Here is a 7179-nt window from a genome sequence, read left to right on the forward strand (position 1 = left end):
TACTAACCCCATACTTGAACACAATCTCTGCAACCAAATTGCTTCCTTTCTTGCATGAGTGGCTCCCATGTATTCTGCCTCTGTAGTTGATAATGCCCATACAAATTGTTTCTTACTCATCCAATTGATTGCACCTTCAAATAGGTTAAACACATACCGACTTGTAGATCTTCTCTTATCCAAACCTTCAGCCCAGTCTACATCAACAAAGCCACGAATATCAAAAAAAAATCTAGTCCTGGTCTTCCTTGGTAGCACAAACCATAATCACTAGTGCCACGCAAATAGTTGAAAACCTGCTTCACTATTGTCCAATGCTCCTTTCCTGGTTTTGACATAAACCTGCTCAATACTCCCACTGCATGTGCAATTTCTGGTCTAGTACAAACCATTGGATACATCAAGCTATGGACTGCACTTGCATATGGAACACAGGACATGTCCTCTTCCTCTTCTTGTGTCTTGGGACACTATTCGACAGATAACTTTACACCTATGGGAATAGGAAACTTCACCAGTTTATTATCCTGCATATTAAACCTTTGCAGTATTGTCTCGACATACTTCCTCTGGTTTAACCGGAGCTTCCACTTTGCCTGATCTCTTTTAATTTCCATGACCGAAATATAGTTTGCAGCACCAATATCTTTCATCTCAAATTTGGAGGACAATTGGGTCTTCAAATCCTGGATAATTTCTTTGTCATTTCCAACCAGCAACATATCATCCACATACAAGACCAGATAAATAACACAGTCACCAATTAATTTAAAACACACATAGTGATCTGCTTTGCTTCTGGTGAATCCAAGTCCCAGTATAAATGTATCAAATTTCTGATACCACATCCTTGGTGACTATCTTAACCCGTACAAAGACTTCTTTAACTTTCATACCAGTTCTTTCTTACCCTTCACCGCAAAACCGTCAGGTTGCTTGATGTAGATATCCTCTTCTAGATACCCATGAAGAAATGTTGTATTCACATGCATCTGTTCTACCTCAAAATCAAAAGCAGCAACAACAGATAAAATTAATCTAATAGAAGCTACCTTGGCAATAGGAGAAAAAATATCACCAAAATCAATTCCCGGCACCTAGGAATAACCTTTTGCTACCAACTGAGCTTTGTATTTCTCCACCTTTCCTTCTGCATTTGTCTTCTTCTTGAACACCCATTTCCTGCCAATGGGAATCCTTTCATCTGGAAACTCCACCAGATCCCAAGCCTCATTTTTGTGAGAAGATGCCATTTCATCAACCATGTTCTCTTTCCAGAGTTTTCCATCCTCTGAATCTACTGCTTCCTTCACAGTTCTGGGATCATCATCAATAACAGATAAAGAAAAATTTGAACAGAAAGCAGATGGACTGTTGGGACTCAGAAATGTCCAGGGAGAACTACATTCACTACATATTCACTTCCATGATTCCATTTCTTCACCACTATCACTCAATTTACCATTCACCAACATTTATTTTCCAATGATACTTTGTTGCACTTTGCTTCATACGCAATATTGGCATACTTCATTAATATTACAAAAGGGTTTTTTTATGCACATTATGATTTCCAGTGAGTGTTTACATTATTGAAGAAAAGAGAACAGAAAATGAAATGAATGTTGTTAACACAAGAACCAACATTCTTTGTATTCATGGTTGTCACACAAGAACCAACCATATTCACGGTTGTCACACAAGAACCAACCATAAGAAAATGTAAATTGTTACTAATGTCTCTCACATATCCTGGAAACATTTAAGACATCATCATGTAAAGCCAAAGTTCAATATGCCAAATGTTCTTAAAAGATACCCATGCATGGTTGCATGAGGACATGCAACAAGTTCAGTTGGGGAGGATGTTGGGACTCAAAAATGTCATATTTTCATCCACCTTTTTCTTCACTATTCCTTACATTTCATCATCCCATTAACCTGTTATCATATCACTTTCATACATACATTTGGGTTTCACCTTCTTATTTTCCATTTTATTCATTTTTGTATTATAAGTGAATTTATGATTAATTATTAGAAAATCTACATATTTTTATATATCTCAAGAATATGTGAGTTTTGTGATGTGTAGGAAATATGTGAAGAATTAATATCTCCTCCACCATATTAAGGAGATAATTATGCAAGCCTTTTTCTAAGGAGAAAATCATGGAGGCATATATTTTTCTAAGGAGAAAATCATGGAGGCATATCTTATCCTAAGGAGAAAATCATGGAGACATATCTTATCCAATTCCTAAAGGAGATAATTAGGAGAAAAGCATGGAGGATTTGGTTGGCATATCTATCCAAGATATGTGAGAGATTTATGGATCATGTTTGAGAGATTTGTGCGATGATATCTTGTAATAATGGGAAACTAGTTGAGAGTGCTTGAGAGAATATTTGATATGTAATTATGGAAAGGTTATCTTCCTCATGTATATAAGAGAGTGCTCTCTCTTCATTGGAATAAGGAATAATAGAGAATGGAGATTAACTTTGATTCTTTCATGATTTGTAATTTAGTTATTGTAATATAATTTGACATAGTTTTATTTTCATGAGCTCATATCTGTTGTTTGCCATTCACTTCTTCACATGTTGTATTGCTTTTCTTTTATGCAATTTCCTGCTTTCCTAGTTAGTGTTTCAATGCTTTAATTTGATTTCAGTAATTTAGATTAGATTAGATTAGTTCCACTTCAGTCCTGCATATATAGTGCATGTGTCTCGTAAGTCTACGGACCTTGGATTGACAAATTAAATAGTTGGGTAAGTACTACAACAGAATTAAATGAACATCGTTTCACCCAACATTTTGGCGTCGTTGCCAGGGAGGCACGATGGATTGAAGTTTAGTTTGATTTTTCATGCAAGTGTGTTTAGACATGTTCCTAACTCCGAGGTGTTAAGGCAGTAAGACATGGGGAACAGCCTACGCATCGCATTCGAGATACCTAATGGGCTCGACCTCTTATGGATTAGGGCATGTAGGGTGTGTTTACATTTATGCAAGTGTGAATTTTAATTTCTGCAAGTGTGTTTGATTTTCGCAACAGTGAAGAGTGTTTGATGAATTCATGGTTCATGGTTATAATTGAAGCATTCGATTACTCAATTAATGAGCAGTCCTTGTAAGAGGGTTTAATTGAGTATTGAATTCAAGATTATTTCTGTGGTCCTTTTGTTTTTAATTCAATTTTTAGTGTGCTGATTTTTTTTTGTTTTTTTCAACATGATTTAACAATGAGTTTCAGCTTGGAACTACTCACTCAGATCCTAGCAGAAGTAGGGATCTCTTCTTCCTTGGAAGAGGAGATCTTGACAAGAATTAAAGGTTCAACTACTCCCCAAGAAATAAATGAAGACTCAACGTCTGAATAATCCTGCATATCTGATGGCGAACAATCATTCGAACAAGAGATCGAGGAAGAAGAGTAGCAGATTTGAGAAGAAGAAGAACAGGAGTTACAACATGATCTGAGTGAGAGACGTTGTGCTTATCAAAGCTTTATTGAACAATGGTTCCAGGTAAGTATTAGATTAGATTCGTCTTTTTATTTTTATTTAGTTTATTTACAGATACAGCCACTAGACTCCTTCACTTGCGAATATTTTCATTTTTCATTTGAAAACTTGCTACTGAATCTATTGTTGTCACTGCTACGAGAATGGCTTCATTGGAAGTTTAACTACACGTAACTAATTTGTAAATTCTAATTAGTATAGAGTAGGTAGGCTTTCAGTTTTAGTTTTTGCTTTCATTTTCAATTTTGCTTTTACCTAGAATAAGTATGCTCTCCTCCTGCGTCTTTGTACGATCTTGAGTATTAGAAAATAGGTTTCAGCGTTTGCTTTCATAAGTATGCTCTCCTCCTGCGTCTTTGTACGATCTCGAGGATCAGAAAATAGGTTTTAGTTTTGCTTAGAATAAGTATGCTCTCCTCCTGCGTCTTTGTACGATCTTGAGGATCAGAAAATAGGGATGATTTAGGCGACCAATTTCAGGAATAAATAAATGTTTTGCAATATGCTTCATCACCAACATCTTTCAATTATTATGTCCATTTGTTAAAAAAAAAAATTAAGAGAAAGTTTAGTTTCTTTCTCAACTTTAGTTTTCATTGATTAAAAAAAAATAATAATAATAATAATTTTAACAACTAACCATTTTTTAAAGATAGGATTACCATTTTTTTGTTTTTCAAAAATAGCATTAATTCCATTTTTTTAGACTTTTAATTAAAAAAAAAAAGAAACAACACCAACCAGCGCATTCATAAAAACAAAACAACACAAAACATAATTAAAAAAAAAAAAACCCAGCGAAATCAAAAACAACTCTGCATCATTCCTTGTATATACAAAACATCAAACAAATCCACGCTGAGTCGCTAATAAACTGAGCCCTGTTCAGTGTCTGAGTATCTGAGTTTTGACCTACCCACGGGAGCAACGTTGTCTGATTTTTTTTATTTTTCCGGAAGAGACAGAGCAGCATGGAGATCGCGCTCAGGGACAAAGGAATGCTGTCCCTCATGTTAATTCGGATTGAATGCTCCCAGGACAAGCTCTCGGCTTCCATGGTCTGATGATACCCTGAAAAGCCTTAAAAACTGAGAGAATATCCAAGAATTGGGTTTAAAGGATCATTTTGGAATTACTCCGTTTGGTTTGATAAAAATAGGTGAGAATTGTCCGACGCTTCTGAAGTTTTCACTCGAGCTTGAGCCTTCCTTCGACATTACCCTAGCTCTCCAGTCTTTGGCCACCCACTGCCGCAATATGCAGGAATTGTCGTTGTCGTTGAAGTTCTGATGTGGCGACTTAAGAGAGTTATTAACGTTATAAACTCTGGTTTAGCTACTGTTTTGATTGAGCTACATTGATAGCAGGGTCTTCCCTACTTTTGTTTGCATTGCGCAATAATATACCAGTGCCCCCTGTTGTAGCCTTGCTGGCCCAGTTCCATTGCTGTTGCTCACGCCGTGTAGATAGTACTCTCCATCTTCATGGTATAGATACAAGCCCAGGCCAAATCTAGCACATGCTCTTCCGAATGCCATTGCCTCTGCCACTTGCACGGGATCTTCAAATTGATTATCATCCAGGGATACAGTTCCTGACGACTCCCAACATCCTCCCAATAAAAATAAAATCCAAACCAAGAGAAGCTGCTTGTCCCGAAACCACATTTCTCGAAGCCAGCCGAAGACGCAGAAAGAGATACCGATTATCCATCGGCGAAATCCAACCGAATCAAATAATAAGGAATATGGAACAGAAGCACCCCCATCCCCATACGAATCGGCAGACGCCTAACCAACGGATCCCGAACCAACATATCCTGCTCTTTCTCAGGTCCGTCCGTCCCTAAAGAAGAAGTCTATTGGGAGGCGGGCTAAGCTCAGCTTGCGTACTTCGATGACCTCGGGCAAGGTCTGGTCGAGGGGATCAAACACATGCATGATCAACAAGCTTAGTCCATGTTTTCGTAAGCCGTCGGTATATGGAATAAGCTAGTCAGTCAGGTGGAGGACAAGTGGCTCGGTGTTCATGGTGATCGCTCGGCTCACTCATAGGTTATTCGGAGTCCAGATTTATCGGTTTTCGAGCTAGCTCCCAATCATGCCTTCCCAGATAAAGATTCATTCAGTCTTTTTGTAGTCTGGAAGAAAAAGTTTCGCCCAATCTTTTGATAGTATGTAAGCACTCGACCTCTCCAGTGATTCCGATCAGACGAAGCTTTGATCAGTAGAACTGGCATCTGTCTGCCGGATCGGTAGCAGTGTGAGGGGAATACTCCCACATCAGAAGATGATCGCCCTCAGAGTTTCTTTCGTCGAATTCACCTCTCCCATGCCCAATCTTCACATCAATGGACGGTGTAGACATGATTTGATGAAAGGCTCGAGATTCGGAAGAATAAAAAGAATCCACAGAGACGACTGATGCCTCTATACTATTGAGATTGGATTGGACTAACCCTTGGACCCTATGGCTTGATATTTTCCTCATTTATACCTTTCTATTTCGATATACCAGTTTCAACATGGTTTCGTATTTTTGGGATCCAATTCTCTGACAAATCATTTGTCTACCTTGCTGGTCCTCAGCCACTTATTTCATCATGGAAAATATCAGGTCTTTGTGAAATCATCGCTGGATTGTCTTATCGACTGCATGTCTTTGGGCTTCGCAGAATTGAGTTCCCTGAGCAATTAGCTTCTACTGTTTCTCGCCTTTCCTTGTCGACTTTGTTAATGGGGCTATCTAACACCTCTTCAAGAGAGAATGTTACAAGGGAGGCTGTTACTTCATATGACACGGAATTTGAGGATGAGTTTGCTGCTGCAACTCCACTTCTTCATGTAACTATAGATCCATCTAAAGAAGCTGTTTCCACATTGGTTATAATGAGCTTTGATAGAAATCTCGCAATTGAAGCACTAGCCCAGACAAATAATGATATTAGCGCAGCAACAAATTCTCATTAATGCTAAAGCGGCATGGTGCTTGGTATCAATGGATCGGTTGTTCCATATTTCTTGGTTTCATTTTTATCATCACTGATTTGTACACCTTTGGGGTTTTGATAATGATATCTCGTTTTCTTTCATTCATTGTTTATTCTGTTCCAAATTTATGAAATTGTTTTCTGTAACCGAATATATATATATATATATATATATATATATATATATATATATATATATATATATATATATATATATATAATAAATAAATAAATAAAAACACAAAACACAAAGCATAAAATATAAAAAAATAAATAAATAAATAAATAAAAAATAATTGCCCTCATTCATTCATACACTCACTACTTGTTCCCTAACAAATACAATGCCTTTTCAAATGTTTTAAATCCATTTTCCTGCAAACCAATAAAAACATTTTGAAAAAGTATTGCACAATCAATTAGTACATTGCATGGGGACATGCAATAATTTTATTTGGGGGGAAATCAAAGTATGTTGGATTTTTTTGTGAATTTATGGGCAAAAGTGAGAATGCATACATTAACAAGATAAATGAGATTGGTGTTGTGTAGGTCAACAAGAAGCTTATGCAGAAAGCTCAACATTACGATACGACACCTTTTTCATCCACAATTAGTGTAACTTCAAAAAAAAAAAAAAGTTACAAATGGACATT

General features: G+C 36.9%; 1 pseudogene; it reads left to right on the forward strand.

The window, feature by feature from the left end:
* Nucleotides 1–3527: 3527 nt before the first annotated feature.
* On the forward strand, nt 3528–6503 carry LOC149205906 (rhomboid-like protein 20 pseudogene; annotated as a pseudogene).
* Nucleotides 6504–7179: the final 676 nt, after the last annotated feature.

The sequence above is a fragment of the Pinus tabuliformis genome, chromosome 1_2 (genome assembly GCF_031772625.1).
Source record: "Pinus tabuliformis cultivar Carrire ecotype Pingquan chromosome 1_2, CPIR1, whole genome shotgun sequence".
Taxonomy (NCBI): Eukaryota; Viridiplantae; Streptophyta; class Pinopsida; order Pinales; family Pinaceae; genus Pinus; species Pinus tabuliformis.